Source organism: Ranitomeya imitator, chromosome 3, assembly GCF_032444005.1.
Source record: "Ranitomeya imitator isolate aRanImi1 chromosome 3, aRanImi1.pri, whole genome shotgun sequence".
Taxonomy (NCBI): domain Eukaryota; kingdom Metazoa; phylum Chordata; class Amphibia; order Anura; family Dendrobatidae; genus Ranitomeya; species Ranitomeya imitator.
The window spans coordinates 651,530,605-651,549,315 of NC_091284.1; the positions used below are offsets into that span (position 1 = coordinate 651,530,605).

Below are 18,711 nucleotides of genomic sequence, written 5' to 3' on the forward strand. Positions count from 1 at the left end.
CCCATAGATGCTCCATATAATGCTCCATGCAGTTATGGCCCCATAAAATGCTCCATGCAGTTATGGCCCCATATAATGCTCCATGCAGTTATGGCCCCATAGATGCCCCATATAATACTCCATGCAGTTATGGCCCCATATAATGCTCCATGCAGTTATGGCCCCATAGATGCCCCATATAATGCTCCATGCAATTCTTGCAATGTATTGTGCCACATGTAATGCTGCTGCTGCACTAAAATAAAAAATGACATACTCACCTCTTGTCACTGCTCCTCGGCGTCCCATCTCTCCGCAGTGACTGTTCAGGCAGAGGGTGGTGCGCACACTAATACGTCATCGCGCCCTCTGACCTGAACAGTCAAAGCAAGAGGACAGGAAGACGGAGCGGCGCCCAGCGGGTGGAACGCAGACAGGTGAATATGACATACTTACTTGCTCCCAGCGCTCCTAACACGGTCCCTGCATGTCCCACGGTCTTCGGGAGCGGCAGCTTCTTCCTGTAGTGAGCGGTCACATGGTACCACTCATTACAGTGATGAATATGCGGCTCCACCCCTATGGGAGTGGAGTCCATATTCATAACTTTAATGAGCGGTACCAGTGACCGCTGAACAGTGTAAGAAGCTGCAGGCGCCCGAAGACCGTGGGACATGCAGGGCCTGCGTCAGGAGCGCTGAGCCCCTAAGCACTAATGCTGCATTCTGACAAGGTGGCTCATTTAGTTGGGGTCCCTGCCAATGCTGAACTATTCGTTTTTAGAATTTGCCTTTCTTACCTGTAGTTTGTCAGGGGGGCATGTCTTTCCCCCCTGACACAAACGCCTCCCAGCCATCACTCAGGGCCACCACTGTTGTGAATTCTGTGGCAGAGCTCCCTCCTGTGGTCACAAGTGGTACTTCGGCTGATTCTCTCTATGAGCTTCCGTTGGTGGAGGAGAGTGGTACTGCGGCTTCTGAGTTTCCTTCCTCAGGTGATGTGGTGAAGTCGTTAGGTGCTGCTCTATTTAACTCAGTCAATGTTCTAGTATAGGACTTGTTTCCTCCTGGATCGTTCCTGTGGCCTGCTGCTCTGCATAGCTAAGTTCCGCTTTTGTTATTTTGTTTGCTGTTTTTTTCTGTCCAGCTTGCTTATTTGGTTTTTCTTGCTTGCTGGAAGCTCTGGGACGCAGAGGGTGTACCTCCGTGCCGTTAGTCGGTACGGAGGGTCTTTTTGCCCCCTTTGCGTGGTTGTTTGTAGGGTTTTGTGTTGACCGCAATGTTACCTTTCCTATCCTCGCTCTGTTCAGAAAGTCGGGCCTCACTTTGCTAAATCTATTTCATCTCTACGTTTGTCTTTTCATCTTAACTCACAGTCATTATATGTGTGGGCTGCCTTTTCCTTTGGGGTATTTCTCTGAGGCAAGGTAGGCTTATTTTCTATCTTCAGGCTAGCTAGTTTCTCAGGCTGTGCCGAGTTGCATAGGGAGCGTTAGGCGCAATCCACGGCTGCCTCTAGTGTGGTTGGAGAGGATTTGGAAATGCGGTCAGCAGAGTTCCCACGTCTCAGAGCTCGTTCTATGTTTTTGGGTTATTGTCAGGTCACTGTATGTGCTCTGACTTCTATGTCCATTGTGGTACTGAATTACCAGATCATAACACACCTCCACTTCCTTCATTAATGTCCCCGGCACCTGCGCTGTAAGTTCCCATCATGTGATGGGAGTCGAAGGGCAGCGCAAATTGCGCATGCCCAAAAAAAAAAAAAAAAAAAACTTACAGTGCAGGCGTCGGGGACATTAATGAAGGAAGTGGAGGTGGTGCCCAGCGCACGGAGGCCCTGAGTGATGGCTGGGAGGCATTTGTGTCAGGGGGGAAAAGACATGCCCCCCTGACAAACTACAGGTAAGAAAGGCAAATTCTAAAAACGAATAGTTCAGCGTTGGTAGGGACCCTGTTGTGAATTCTGTGGCTGAGTTCACTTCTGTGGTCACAAGTGGTATTGCAGTCTCTGGGCTTCCTCCCTCAGGTGTTTTGGTGAGCTCGTTGGCTGCCTTGCTATTTAGCTCCACCTGAGTCTGTCTTCCTTGCTCCTTGTCAATGTTCCAGTGTTGGATCTGAGCTACTGCATCTTTCCTTGGGCCTGCTGCTCTGCTAGATAAGTGCTTCTAGTTTGTTTTCTGTTTTTTCTGTCCAGCTTGCTATTAACTTTTGCTGGAAGCTCTGAGAAGCAAAGGGGTGCACCGCCGTGCTGTTAGTTCGGCACGGTGGGTCTTTTTGCCCCTTTGCGTGGTTTTCGTTTTAGGGTTTTTTGTAGACTGCATAGTTCTCTTTGCTATCCTCGCTCTGTCTAGAATATCGGGCCTCACTTTGCTGAATCTATTTCATTCCTACGTTTGTCTTTTCATCTTGCTAACAGTCATTATATGTGGGGGGCTGCCTATTCCTTTGGGGTATTTCTCTGAGGTAAGTCAGGCTTGTATTTCTATCTTCAGGCTAGTCAGCTCCTCAGGCAGTGCCGAGTTGCATAGGTAGTGATAGGCGCAATCCACTGCTGCTTATAGTTGTGTGAGGATAGATCAGGTACTGCAGTCTACAGAGATTCCACGTCTCAGAGCTCGTCCTATTGTTTTTGGTTATTGCCAGATCTCTGTATGTGCGCTGATTACTGCACGCTGTGTTGCTTGATTGCCAGCCATAACAGTACAAGGAGCCACACCAATGATTCCCAATAGAGGGAAAAAAGAAATCCTGACATCATTTTTTTTTCTTAGCTCTGTCTTCAGTCTTTTTTTTCCCCTAGACATTAGAGTGCTTCAGGACACAGCTGTGGACATGGATATTCAGGCTCTGTGCTCCTCAATGGATAATCTCGTTGTAAATGTACAAAAGATTCAAGATACTATTGATCAGAAATCGATGCTAGAACCAAGAATTCCGATTCCTGATTTGTTTTTTGGTGACAGAACTAAGTTCCTGAGCTTCAGAAATAATTGTAAGCTATTTTTGGCCTTGAAACCTCATTCTTCTGGTAATCCTATTCAACAGGTTTTGATTATTATTTCTTTTTTGCGCGGCGACCCACAGGACTGGGCGTTTTCTCTTGCACCAGGAGATTCTGCATTGAGTAATGTTGATGCATTTTTCCAGGCGCTGGGATTGCTTTACGATGAGCCTAATTCAGTGGATCAGGCTGAGAAAAATCTGCTGGCTTTATGCCAGGGTCAGGATGATGTAGAAGTATATTGTCAGAAATTTAGGAAGTGGTCAGTACTCACTCTGTGGAATGAATCTGCACTAGCGGCTTTGTTCAGAAAGGGTCTCTCTGAAGCTCTTAAGGATGTAATGGTGGGATTTCCTATGCCTGCTGGTTTGAATGAGTCTATGTCCTTGGCCATTCAGATCGATCGTCGCTTGCGCGAGCGTAAATCTGTGCACCATCTGGCGGTATTGTCTGAGAGTAAACCTGAGCCTATGCAGTGCGACAGGACTATGACTAAAGTAGAACGGCAAGAACACAGACGTTTGAACAGACTGTGTTTCTATTGTGGTGATTCTACTCATGCTATTTCTAATTGTCCTAAACGCACTAGGCGGTTCGATAGCTCTGCCGTTATTGGTACTGTACAGTCCAAATTCCTTTTGTCCATTACCTTAATGTGCTCTTTGTCATCGTATTCTGTCATGGCGTTTGTGGATTCAGGCGCTGCCCTGAATCTGATGGATTTGGATTATGCTAAACGTTGTGGATTTTTCTTGGAGCCTTTGCGGTGTCCTATTCCGTTGAGAGGAATTGATGCTACACCTTTGGCCAAGAATAAGCCTCAGTACTGGGCCCAGCTGACCATGTGCATGGCTCCTGCACATCAGGAAGTTATTCGCTTTCTGGTACTGCATAATTTGCATGATGTGGTCGTGTTGGGGTTGCCATGGCTACAAACCCATAATCCAGTATTGGATTGGAACTCTATGTCGGTAACCAGCTGGGGTTGTCAGGGAGTACATGGTGATGTTCCATTTTTGTCTATTTCGTCATCCATTCCTTCTGACATCCCAGAGTTCTTGTCGGACTTTCAGGATGTGTTTGAAGAGTCCAAGTCTGATGCCCTACCTCCGCATAGGAATTGTGATTGTGCTATCGATTTGATTCCTGGTAGTAAATTCCCTAAGGGTCGTTTATTTAATTTGTCCGTACCTGAACACACCGCTATGCGCAGTTATGTGAAGGAGTCCCTGGAGAAGGGACATATTCGCCCATCGTCGTCACCATTGGGAGCAGGGTTCTTTTTTGTAGCCAAGAAGGATGGTTCGCTAAGACCGTGTATTGATTACCGCCTTCTTAATAAGATCACTGTTAAGTTTCAGTATCCCTTGCCATTGATTTCTGACTTGTTTGCTCGGATTAAGGGGGCTAGTTGGTTTACTAAGATTGATCTTCGTGGTGCGTATAATCTGGTGAGAATCAGGCAGGGAGATGAATGGAAAACGGCATTTAATACGCCCGAGGGTCATTTTGAGTATCTGGTGATGCCGTTCGGACTTGCCAATGCTCCATCTGTTTTTCAGTCTTTTATGCATGACATTTTCCGTGAGTATCTGGATAAATTCTTGATTGTTTACTTGGATGACATTTTGATCTTCTCGGATGATTGGGAGTCTCATGTGAAGCAAGTCAGAATGGTTTTCCAGGTACTGCGTGCTAATTCCTTGTTCGTGAAGGGATCAAAGTGTCTCTTCGGTGTGCAGAAAGTTTCATTTTTGGGGTTCATCTTTTCCCCTTCTACTATCGAGATGGATCCGGTTAAGGTTCAGGCCATCCAGGATTGGACTCAGCCGACATCTCTAAAAAGTCTGCAGAAATTCCTGGGCTTTGCTAATTTTTATCGTCGCTTCATCTGTAATTTTTCTAGCATTGCCAGACCATTGACCGATTTGACCAAGAAGGGTGCTGATTTGGTTAATTGGTCTTCTGCTGCCCTGGAAGCTTTTCAGGAGTTGAAGCGTCGTTTTTGCTGTGCCCCTGTGTTGTGTCAACCTGATGTTTCTCTTCCGTTCCAGGTCGAGGTTGATGCTTCTGAGATTGGTGCAGGGGCGGTTTTGTCACAGAGAGGTTCTGGTTGCTCAGTGTTCAAACCATGTGCTTTCTTTTCCAGGAAATTTTCTGCTGCTGAGCGTAATTATGATGTGGGCAACCGAGAGTTGCTGGCCATGAAGTGGGCATTCGAGGAGTGGCGTCATTGGCTTGAGGGTGCTAAGCATCGCGTGGTGGTTTTGACTGATCATAAGAACCTTACTTATCTTGAGTCTGCCAAGCGCTTGAATCCTAGACAGGCCCGTTGGTCGTTATTTTTTGCTCGTTTTGATTTTGTGATTTCATACCTTCCGGGCTCTAAAAATGTGAAGGCGGATGCTCTGTCTAGGAGTTTTGTGCCCGACTCTCCGGGGTTATCTGAGCCGGCGAGTATCCTCAAGGAAGGAGTCATTGTGTCTGCCATCTCCCCTGATTTGCGGAGAGTGTTGCAGAAATTTCAGGCTAATAAACCTGATCGTTGTCCGGCCGAGAAACTGTTCGTCCCTGATAGGTGGACTAGTAAAGTTATCTCTGAACTTCATTGTTCGGTGCTGGCCGGTCATCCAGGAATCTTTGGTACCAGGGAGTTGGTTGCTAGATCCTTCTGGTGGCCATCTCTGTCACGGGATGTGCGTGCTTTTGTGCAGTCCTGTGGAATTTGTGCTAGGGCTAAGCCCTGCTGTTCACGTGCCAGTGGGTTGCTTTTGCCCTTGCCGGTCCCGAAGAGGCCTTGGACACATATTTCGATGGATTTCATTTCTGACCTTCCCGTTTCTCAGAAAATGTCGGTCATTTGGGTGGTCTGTGATCGCTTTTCTAAAATGGTCCATCTGGTGCCCTTGGTTAAATTGCCTTCCTCCTCTGATTTGGTGCCTTTGTTCTTCCAGCATGTGGTTCGTTTACATGGCATTCCTGAGAATATTGTTTCTGACAGAGGTTCCCAGTTTGTCTCGAGGTTCTGGCGAGCCTTTTGTGGTAGGATGGGCATTGACCTATCTTTCTCCTCGGCCTTCCATCCTCAGACTAATGGCCAGACCGAACGAACCAATCAGACCTTGGAAACATATCTGAGATGTTTTGTTTCCGCTGACCAGGATGATTGGGTGTCATTTTTGCCGTTGGCTGAGTTCGCCCTTAATAATCGGGCCAGCTCGGCTACCTTGGTCTCTCCATTTTTCTGCAATTCTGGGTTCCATCCTCGTTTCTCTTCAGGACAGGTTGAGTCTTCGGACTGTCCTGGTGTGGATTCTGTGGTGGACAGGTTGCAGCAGATCTGGACTCAGGTAGTGGACAATTTGACCTTGTCCCAGGAGAAGGCTCAGCTTTTCGCTAATCGCAGACGCCGTGTGGGACCCCGACTTCGTGTTGGGGATCTGGTTTGGTTATCTTCTCGTCATATTCCTATGAAGGTTTTCTCTCCTAAATTTAAACCTCGTTTTATTGGTCCGTATAGGATTTCTGAGATTCTCAATCCGGTGTCTTTTCGTCTGACCCTCCCAGACTCCTTTTCCATACATAATGGATTCCATAGGTCGTTGTTGAGGAGATACGTGGCACCTATGGTTCCATCTGTGGAGCCTCCTGCCCCTGTTTTGGTGGAGGGGGAATTGGAGTATATTGTAGAGAAGATTTTGGATTCTCGTGTCTCTAGACGGAAACTCCAGTATCTGGTCAAATGGAAGGGTTATGCTCAGGAAGATAATTCCTGGGTTTTTGCCTCTGATGTCCATGCCCCAGATCTTGTTCGTGCCTTTCATGTGGCTCATCCTGGTCGGCCTGGGGGTTCTGGTGAGGGTTCGGTGACCCCTCCTCAAGGGGGGGGTACTGTTGTGAATTCTGTGGCTGAGTTCACTTCTGTGGTCACAAGTGGTATTGCAGTCTCTGGGCTTCCTCCCTCAGGTGTTTTGGTGAGCTCGTTGGCTGCCTTGCTATTTAGCTCCACCTGAGTCTGTCTTCCTTGCTCCTTGTCAATGTTCCAGTGTTGGATCTGAGCTACTGCATCTTTCCTTGGGCCTGCTGCTCTGCTAGATAAGTGCTTCTAGTTTGTTTTCTGTTTTTTCTGTCCAGCTTGCTATTAACTTTTGCTGGAAGCTCTGAGAAGCAAAGGGGTGCACCGCCGTGCTGTTAGTTCGGCACGGTGGGTCTTTTTGCCCCTTTGCGTGGTTTTCGTTTTAGGGTTTTTTGTAGACTGCATAGTTCTCTTTGCTATCCTCGCTCTGTCTAGAATATCGGGCCTCACTTTGCTGAATCTATTTCATTCCTACGTTTGTCTTTTCATCTTGCTAACAGTCATTATATGTGGGGGGCTGCCTATTCCTTTGGGGTATTTCTCTGAGGTAAGTCAGGCTTGTATTTCTATCTTCAGGCTAGTCAGCTCCTCAGGCAGTGCCGAGTTGCATAGGTAGTGATAGGCGCAATCCACTGCTGCTTATAGTTGTGTGAGGATAGATCAGGTACTGCAGTCTACAGAGATTCCACGTCTCAGAGCTCGTCCTATTGTTTTTGGTTATTGCCAGATCTCTGTATGTGCGCTGATTACTGCACGCTGTGTTGCCTGATTGCCAGCCATAACAGGACCCCAACTAAAAGAGCCACCTTGACAGAATGCAGCATTAGTGCTGCACAAGGTGGCTCTTTTAGTTAAAAACGCCTGGAGGGGTGACAGGTTCCCTTTAAGATATTGAGACTGTCGCTTGGCAACTCAGAGCTTCAACTCCCTCCATAAGTTTTAAATGGGATTATGGTCTGGAGATCGGCTAAGCCACTCCATGACATTAATGCGCTTCTTTTTGAGCCACTCCTTTGTAGCCCTGGCTGTATGTTTTGGGGCATTGCTGGAAGACCCAGCCACAACCCATTTTTGATGTCCTGGCGGAGGGAAGGAGGTTGTCACAAGATTTTACGGTACATAGCTCCATCCATTCTCCCATCACTTCAATCACTTCACTTACATAACACCAACTAATTAGCAGATATAAGAATCTTTTTTTTCCCTGCTCTTTCTATTAATAAAAACATGTTTAATCTACTAATACACTAACATGTATCTATATATTTTACAACAATATTTTTAGAGAAACAAGTAGCAAAATTCATTAACAAAATTGTACGATTTAGATTCCTGGACCAAGTTTGGAAATTTATGTAGGACCCAAATGGAAGTAGATTCATAAAATTATTTAATGTTCGAGCTGGAAGAAACCTCCAGGGTCATCATTTCCAACTCCCTGCTCAATGCAGGATTTACTCAACCGTCTCAGACAGATGTCTGTCCAGCCTCTGTCTGAACAACAAATAAAGTATCACTGTGTAGTGCTATAGCATGCAAACATGAAACATATGAAATTTGAATTGCATTACTGTTCTAGAAAATTGGAAACATTGAGAATATTTAGCACATACATTGTCCAATTCATGTGTACAGAGCATCCATGATAAGGAGATTCTCATTGCTGGGAACCTGCCTATATGAATCAGCTCTTATAGTATGCAAACATGAAATATGTATGAAATTTATAACACTACAGAGTTACTTTATTTGTTGGTTATATATGGAAATAGCTACTTATAGTAAGCGCCTGTTCACACCTGTTTTTTGTTTGGATGTGCAGGTCAGTCTTTTGATATTTGTATACACAGGCTTTCAGAATGAGAACACCACTACTCAGCCAAAGGCATTTTTTAATTACAGCAAGATCGTACCTTCCAATATAAAATGTAGAATTAAATCCCAATTAAATCAGAAAAAAAGGTACCCAAATTATAATTAGGAAATAGCAAAAAAGGGACCTAAAATATAACATTTAATCAAACCATTAAAATGACCTAACAACACAATAGGACAGACATTTATATCAATCAACCTATAGTTGATCAGAAAATAATCTGATAAGTCCAGAGACAAAAAAATAGTTTAAGGGTATGTTTCCACGTTTAGGAAACGGTGCATGTTTGACGCTGCGTAGAGACGCTGCATAGAGCCGCCGCGTCAAACACACAGCGTCCAGATGTTACAGCATAGTGGAGGGGATTTCATGAAATCCCGTCTCCACTATGCATTAAAAGTCGCATGCGGCATACCCGCGGAAATGGACATGTGGAGTAGCGACATGCGTTGGGAGCAAGCGGGCTCTTATCTCTAGTGAGTAGTGAGTATTACCATTTATGTATATATTTATGCATTGTGCATTGTCCGACATGCGCTCAATGTGGGATGCCCTCGCTCATGGTATGGATTGTTATTTATTTATTACTCATTTATATTTATGAGTTTTCTACTATTATGTTCCTAAAAGGAATAAAATCTGCCTCTGCTAACCACTATGTGGCAACATTATTTATTAAATGTTTATAGCCTCATGGGTTTGAGGAGTCTTTCCCACTTGAGCCTGTGACTGATGTATATGGATATCTACCCTTACCTATGGATAACTACTACTCACTGGGATCCCTTTTGGGTCTATCTTTCCTTTGAGTCTGCTTCATTCATATCCTCACATACAGGGGGTATTGATTCTTGTCTGGGTATGTTTTACATGCTTTTTTTAAATGTTTTCATGTTTTTGTAAGCACTTTATGTCTCAATAAAGCCTTGTTCACTTTATTTAGGCTGTGTGTGTCCACTTCACTTCCACTTCTTTTTCTTTCTTTTTCATGCATGTTTTTGGCGCATTAGTTGCACCCTCCCTCTGATATAGTTCTGTATGTGTAATGGTGTCCGCTCGATTTTTCTGTTTCGAAACGGACATGCAGCGGGTCTTTAAAGAATGCAGCATGTCCTTACAATGCTGAAACAACGCAAGGACAAAGCAGGTGACCTGCCAGTGACCTCAGGTGCAGATTTGGTCAGGATTTTACCTGAGTAAAATCCTGACCAAATCCTGATGCAATCCTGAACGTGGACACATACCCTAAGGCTACTTTCACACTGGCGTTTTTTGCCAGACGTCGCAATGCGTCGTTTATGGCAAAAAACGCATCCTGCAAAGCTGTTTGCAGGATGCGTTTTTGCCCCATAGATCAACATTAGCGACGCATTGCGACGCTCTGCCACACGTCGCAACCGTCGTCCGACGGTTGCGCCGTGTTGTGGCGGACCGCCGGGAGCAAAAAACGTTACATGTAACGTTTTTTGCTACTGACGGACCGTTTTCCGACCGCGCATGCGCGGCCGGAACTCCGCCCCCACCTCCCCGCACCTCACAATGGGGCAGCGGATGCGACGGAGAAATGCATCCGCTGCACCCGTTGTGCAGTGCGTCAAACGCTAGCGTCGGAATCTCTACCCGACGCATTGCGACGGGGAGATTCCGACGCTAGTGTGAAAGTAGCCAAAGACAGACTAGTTCGCTGCACTCTCATAACAATGTCTATATCAAAGAAGTCCTATTCAGACACAGCAGAAGAACCGGATGCATAAAACACAATGATATTAATGCAACTGTCATATACCAGCATGTGTGAAACAATAAATCAGTACCACTGATAATCACCCATATTATGTGGTCACAAGTAGGGATACATAGATAAATAGAACTGTCTCACCATGTGATGAAGATGCCGCCTAGGAAATGTATCCTCATTTGCATTAGACAGAAATCCAATTGATCATCTCATGATCACATAGATTATTCAATATTCCGGACCACCTCCCTACGCGTTTCATCCCAGAAGGGAATCATCAGGGCACAAGGCAGTCAATCTGTGGTCTTGATGGAGTGCTCCGCCATTACTGGCACCTTCATAGAGCCTCTCATAAATTATTTCCATAAAGGTATCTCTTAAATAAGGTACTCATATCAGGGATAATGCCCCCTCATCAAATGCCAGCTGATCAGCAGCCAATCCCAAATTAGCTAACCAGCTGGAGCCCAGTGATTACACTTACCTCATTGGTGGCTCAGGGATTCAAAGTCCCGAAAGCATGATGTTTAAAATGGAGCGCACGCCAAAAGAAAGCGTGCACGAGGTATACAGACACTTCCGCATTGCTGTCCCAGGACGCCGACGCACATTGATGACTCAAAGAAATGAGTCACTGAAACACATAGTGAGCGTCCTGGAACGCAAGTGGTAAAGGGGCGTGTAGTATGCCTATGACCATTTCCAGTTTAGCGATTCCAGCTTCTAATTACAAGGCACAATGGTGCATATTTCCGCACGTTTAATAATGCATAGTTGCGCTTGCACGCATAGTGCTACCCACAATGGAAGTAAAGTATTTATCCAAGCCCATATAATATATCCATAGCGTAACATATTTCAGCGCCATGTAACAGACATTAGGGCTCTTCACATATCAAACGCTTTATCGCGCATACATATACTGTGCACATGCCCATTAGTTTCAATCCAAATATTGTAAAAAATTTTCTTTTACATCAATGCATGATACATTTAATGGAAATATGGCAAAAGTATTGCTCACATCTCTCCTTTGTGAACAAAATGCCCAAGACCACTATAGGCAATTTGAATTGCATTACTGTTCTAGAAAATCGGAAACATTGAGAATATTTAGCACATACATTGGCCAATTCATGTGTACAGAGCATCCATGATAAGGAGATTCTCACTGCTGGGAACCTGCCTATATGAATCCTCTCTTATAAATTTCATATATATTTCAAGTTTGCATACTATAACACTACAGAGTTACTTTATTTGTTGTTTATATATGGAAATAGATACTTATAGTAAGCGCCTGTTTACACCTGTTTTTTGTTTGGATGTGCAGGTCAGTCTTTTGATATTTGTATACACAGGCTTTCAGAATGAGAACACCACTACTCAGCCAAAGGCATTTTTTAATTACAGCAAGATCCTACCTTCCCATATAGGGATCCTACAGACTTGTTCACTGTGCAAGTAGCCCATGTGTTCCTGTTTCCATAATTGTTCTCTTGTGTCTACAAGACTGGGGAGTTCCACCACTCCTCTTGGGCTATCTGCACAAAAGCTGTTCTACCCTGTATGCACACATGGATTTTTCCTCTCTGAACCCTGTTCACACAGGTTATATACAGATGATCAGGTTTTTAAATACATCAGATAGGGATTGCATACATTAGTTAGGACTGCTCTGATAAGGGTATACCGTGAAGATTGGTAGAGCAGCTTAGTATACATTTTTTGCAAAAAACGTATCAACCAAATACCCTGTTTTTTACATCTTTTACTAGCACTTGCGGATTACTGCAACATTTTTTTCAAACTGAGTGTTTTTGGTTTTACTATTCTCTTTTGTGTCTTCAGGTTTCTTGGTGGTGTGTGAACATGATCCTACAGACTTGTTCACTGTGCAAGTAGCCCATGTGTTCCTGTTTCCTTCCCATATAAATGTAGGCTTTAGCCCACGAGAAAATTCAAATAGGCAGGTTCCTAGGAACGAGAATCGCCTTATCGTGGCTGCCCAGTACACACGAATTGGCCAATTTATGCGCTAAGTATTCTCAATGTTTCTAATTTTCAAATACAGTAATGCAATTCCAATTTTGTATACTTAATCTTTGCATGCTATAGCGCTTCAGAGTGCTACTTTATTTGTTGGTTATTTATGGTCTTTTGATATCAGCCTCTGTTTGAAAATTTCCATCAAAAGAGAACTCACTACCTCTTGTGGCAACCTGTTCCACTCATTGATTACTCTCACAGTCAGTTTTGTCTAATATCTAATCTGTATCGTCTCTATATCCATTTCATTCCATTGCTTCTCATGTTTAGGTCTCCTCTTAGCTTTCTTTGTTACATGCTAAACATTCCCAGATCCTTTAAACTTTTGTACTACGGTACAAAGTTTGCAGTTCGCCCACCATCCTAGTAGCTCTTTTCTGAATTTGCTCCAGCTTTTCGATGTATTTTTTACAATGTAGTGCCCAGAACTGGACAACGTATTTCGGATGAGGCTTGACCAAGGAAGAGTAGAGGGGGATAATTACTTCACATGATCTAGACTCTATGCTTCTCTTAATACATCCCAGAACTGTTTTTTCCTTTTTTGCTACTGCATCACCAGCATACCAAAGTATTTTTCACACGTGCCATTGCTTAGTTTTATTCTTCCTATTCTGTATATGCAATTTTCATTTTTCATATGGCTTACTGATCATTGCATTTGCCATTTGTGCTGGCTGACCGCGTTCACTGTTTGTGCTGGCTGACCGCGTTCACTGTTTGTGCTAGGTGACCGCGTTCACCGTTTGTGCTGACTATCCACGTTCACTATTTGTGCCTGCTGACTGCATTCACCATTTGGCTGACTGCATATGTAATTTTCATTTTTCAGATGGGTGACTGCGATCACTGCATTCGCCGTTTGTGCTTGCTGACCGTGTTCACTGTTCATGCAGGCTGACTGGAATCACTGAGTTCACCAATTGTGCTGGCTGACTACGATCACTGTGTTCCCCGTTTGTGCAGGCTGACGGATATAACTACAGTTACGTCCATACATATTTGGACAGAGACAACATTTTTCTAATTTTGGTTATAGACATTACCACAATGAATTTTAAACAAAACAATTCAGATGCAGTTGAAGTTCACTTTCAGCTTTCATTTGAGGGTATCCACATTAAAATTGGATGAAGGGTTTAGGAGTTTCAACTCCTTAACATGTGCCACCCTGATGAAAGTCTGAACTTCAACTGCATCTGAATTGTTTTGTTTAAAATTCATTGTAGTAATGTCTATAACCAAAATTAGAAAAATGTTGTCTCTGTCCAGATATATATGGACGTAACTGTACATTCACCATTTGCGCAGGCTAACTCTGATCACCTTTTGTGCAAGCTGACTGTATCCACAAAGTGCACTGCTCACTCTGATAAAGAGGGCACTTGCTCCTTGTGCTGCACCCCCTCTTTTTACCACTTGCTGCATCTGCTTATAATTAAAGATCAGATCCGATCTATGTGCCAGCTCTGCACCGTCTGCTAAGCACTGGCTGTGTCAACTTACAATGCAGCACACTTCAACATTGTTCTGACCGTCTCACTACTTTCCCCATAGAGAGAGCTGGTTGGTGCAGTGTTGAAATGTGTCCTGACTTCACGGGCAACATAGAATTACTTGGAGAGACAGATTAGGTCTGCTCGCCTTGAGTTTGACACCGATGTCATATACAATAGGTACAATACAAGGTAGAAATATTCACTTCTGTAAGTTAAAGAAAAAGCAAAGAATGTCACATAAAAAATGAGCAACTGATATATTAAACACAAGTCACAACATAACATTAAAAGGGATGGCCGCTACTTTTTTATTGACGGCACATGAGCCTGTATCAGTGCAGATGCCAACTCTGCTACAGCACCTCATCACCCAAAAAAAAGAGGTCAGACAAAATAATCCTGTGAAACAGGATCTTGCTGCATCATCTAACCCTCAGTATTCCCCAATCCTTTCATTAGCCCGATCATTCATTTAATGGTTTCCAGCTTCCAAAGAAATAGGGGACCAAGGGGCTAACCTTGGGGCCATACCTTTTATGTCCCATTTTGTCTTGAAAAATGATCAACGGGCCATCTAGTTAAACTCTTAAACAAAATATGGTACTTCTAACATCAACAATTTGAAAGCCACTCTTCCACCAAAATATTTACAGTGGCTTGCAAATGTATTCACCCACTTTGCTTTTTACCTATTTTTTTACATTATAATTTGGGTTTAAATACGGTATTTTGTAATCTGATCTCTGTGTGATGCATCAGCACTAAATAGCCTAAGTTGGGAAAGTGAAGTGAGAAAACCATAGGCAAAAATTAAATTACCGTACATAATCGAGTATAAGCCGAGATTTTCAGCCCATTTTTGAGGGCTGAAAGTCCGCCTCTCGGCTTATACTCGAGTCATACCCAAAGGTCGGCAGGGGAGGGGGAACGGGGGCTGTCTAATTATACTCACCTTCTCCTGTCGTGGTCCCTGCACGTCTTTTCCCCGGAGTCGGCAGCTTCTTCCTGTAGTGAGCGGTCACATGGTACCGCTCATTACAGTAATGAATATGCGGTCCCACCTCCATAAGGGTGGAGCTGCATATTCATTACTGTAATGAGAGGTAACGGTGACCGGTCAGTAGAGGAAGAAGCAGCAGCATCGGGAAGCAGGGACTGCACCACACCAGGAGCAGGTGAGTATAATGGGGAGGGGAGCGCTGCGTGATATTCACATGCTCCTCGTTCCATCCGCCGCCGCTCTGTCTTCAGCAGTGATGCTCAGGTCAGAGGGCGCGGTGACGTGGTTAGTGCGCGTCCTCTGCCTGAACATCATTGATGAAGATGGAGCGGCGCCGGAACGAAGTCAGGTGAATATTGAAAGTGCCGGGGGCCTGAGCGACGGAGAGGTGAGTATGGGATTTTTTTTATCGCAGCAACAGCAAATGTCTGTATAGAGCATCTTATGGGGCCATAAAGTTTGTGCAGCACTATAATGGGGCAAGTGTCTGTATAGAGCTAGAGCATCTTATGGGGCCATAACGTTTGTGCAGCACTATAATGGGATAAATGTCTGCATTGAGCATCTTATGGGGCCATAACGTTTGTGCAGCAATATAATGGGGCAAGTGTCCGTATGGAGCATCTTATGGGGCCATAACGTTAGTGCAGCACTATATGGGGCAAATGTCTGTATGGAGCATCTTATGGGGCCATAACGTTTGTGCAGCACTATATGGGGCAAGTGTCTTTAGAGGGCCATAATCAAAGTTTGTGCAGCACTATATGGGTCAAATATATTTATGGAGCATCTTATGGGGCCATTATTAACCTTTATGCAGTATTATATGGGGAATATTTTAATATGGAGCATCTTATGGGGCCCATCATAAACGTTATGGATCATTATATGGGGCCCCTGATTCAATATGGATATTCAAAAACACTTAACCTACTGATGTCTCAATACTTTTATTGGTATCTATTTTTACTTTTGACATTTACCGGTAGCTGCTGCCACCTTAGGCTTATACTCGAGTCATTAAGTTATCCCATTTTTCTGTGGCAAAATTAGGGGGGTCCGCTTATACTCGGGTCGGCTTATACTTGAGTATATACGGTAATGCGATAAAATGAATAAAAATTGGCATGTACATATATATTCACCCATTTTGCTATGATGCCCCTAAAAACGTCTGGTGCAAGCAATTACCTCCATAAGTCACATGCTTAGTGAAAGGAAGTGCACCTGTGTGCAATCTAAGGCCGGGTTCACATTAGCGCTCGAGTCCGCTGCAGACCCAAATGCTAATGTGAAACTAGCCTAAGTGTCACATGGTCTATCAGTATTGTAGTGCAGCGGGGTTGGTGCAGTATGACATGATATAGAAGATGCAAAGCACAGCCGAGATGGGAGGTGCACAGTCAATAGGTGCCCAAACCTTGACGTATAGATAACAAGTGACTAGCACACTCCAAGAGATTGTGATGCAAAATAAAGGGGTTTTTATTACATACAAAGTCACAAACGTTTCGGTCAACTCTTGACCTTCATCAGTGTGCTAGAAAGAAAATTATATACAGAACAGAAAATATATATATTAACATAACTGGGAGTGTAAACAAAATAGGACATAGTGATAACAAAATAACAAAAGTATATACATCACGAGAACAAAAGGTCATGAAACGTAGAACGATATACAATCATGGAGTACAAACAGCACAACCGCATCTATGTTAGAGTAAAGCTGCAGATCGTTATATGTGCAGGGAACCGCAAGAATAGAACATAAGTACCAGTGTGGGACTAGAAAAAATATATATAAAAATATACAGTGGCAAAGCAAGGAGAAGACTAAAATAGTATGGCAGTGGAGCGAGGGTGGGGGGAATGTTGTGAATTCTGTGGCAGAGCTCCCTCCTGTGGTCACAAGTGGTACTTCGGCTGATTCTCTCTGTGAGCTTCCGTTGGTGGAGGAAAGTGGTACTGCGGCTTCTGAGTTTCCTTCCTCAGGTGATGTGGTGAAGTCGTTAGGTGCTGCTCTATTTAACTCCACCTAGTGCTTTGATCCTGGCCTCTAGTCAATGTTCTAGTATTGGACCTGTCTCCTCCTGGATCGTTCCTGTGGCCTGCTGCTCTGCATAGCCAAGTTATTCTTTGCTATTTGTTTGCTGTTTTTTTTCTGTCCAGCTTGTCTATTTGTTTTTTCCTGCTTGCTGGAAGCTCTGGGACGCAGAGGGTGTACCTCCGTGCCGTTGGTTCGGTACGGAGGGTCTTTTTGCCCCCTTTGCGTGGTTTTTGTGGGGTTTTATGTTGACCGCAAAGTTACCTTTCCTATCCTCGCTCTGTTCAGAAAGTTGGGCCTCGCTTTGCTAAATCTATTTCATCTCTACGTTTGTTTTTTCATCTTAACTCACAGTCATTATATGTGGGGGGGCTGCCTTTTCCTTTGGGGATATTTCTCTGAGGCAAGGTAGGCTTATTTTCTATCTTCAGGCTAGCTAGTTTCTCAGGCCGTGCCGAGTTGCATGGGGAGCGTTAGGCGCAATCCATGGCTGCCTTTGGTGTGGTTGGAGAGGATTAGGGATTGCGGTCAACAGAGTTCCCACGTCTCAGAGCTCGTTCTTGTTTTTTGGGTTATTGCCAGGTCACTGTATGTGCGCTGACCTCTATGTCCATTGTGGTACTGAATTACCTTTCATAACAGGGGAAGGGGTGGGTATAGTAAAGGATAGGAGACCTACCCAAGTACACCTGTATGTATGGATGAGCCCCAAATTGGAATACAATAAATTGCATCTGTAGAGAATGGAAATATAATAATGACCTATACAGCTGAAGTGTCGTTACAGTGTGCTATGTGAGACTAAACGTGGTACTAGTATGAGGGTACATACCAATAGATAGTTCTGGTGAGCTTGAACCAGACAAGGTAGCATGGAAAAGTCTATAGAGGAGAATATACTGAGTAAAACAGGGGGTATATATAGGTGGAAAATATATAATTATATAATTTAATATAATATAGCGCCAACTGACTACGACAAGGGTACATACCCGGTAAAATGGATAGGCCAAAGGAAGGAACCTTACGGCTGAAAGCTAGAATGCCGATCTATAAGGGTAGAAATATATACACACATAAGCCGAACGGCTGCTGGAAAGGCCTGGCACATGGGCAATATATGGGACAAGTGTAGGTAAAACCTGATCAAAAGAACTTACCAGCGCACAGAAAGTATGAGTCTCCGCGGTGTCCACCGCAAGGAGGAGTGTGTGGTAATGTGCCTAGTTGAGCTATAAATAGAGAATGAAGAGGCGCGCAGTGGCAGCCGGAATCTGGTCCGGAAAAGGGGCGGGGCGGTGATGACGCCGGTGTCAGCTGGCTACAGGGGGCAGTAACATGTGCGTTCCACAGAGGAAAGAGAAGATGGAGGTGCGTTCCAGAGAAGAAAGCGGTGATGACGCCGGTGCCTGCTGGCCACAAGGGGCGGTAACATGTGCGTTCCATAGGGGAGAATGAAGATGGAGGTGCGTTCCAGAAGAGAAATCGGTGAATCGCTGTGCGGGTGGCAGTGGAGTGTCACAGGCAGCAGAAGCATGGAATCAAAATGGACGGTTCTGTAAAACAAAACTATAATTAGTATATGATAGTACTAGGGCCACACATGGTACAAAATAAAGAAACCAAAATTGCTAAAGGCATATAATAGTGTAGACAATTGTACA

The 18,711-nt window shown here is 44.3% G+C and overlaps 1 protein-coding gene across 1 annotated transcript in view; it reads right to left on the bottom strand.

The window, feature by feature from the left end:
• Positions 1–18,711, bottom strand: part of VWA8 (von Willebrand factor A domain containing 8) — a 616,504-nt gene that overhangs the window by 439,448 nt on the left and 158,345 nt on the right. The window lies entirely within an intron of this gene.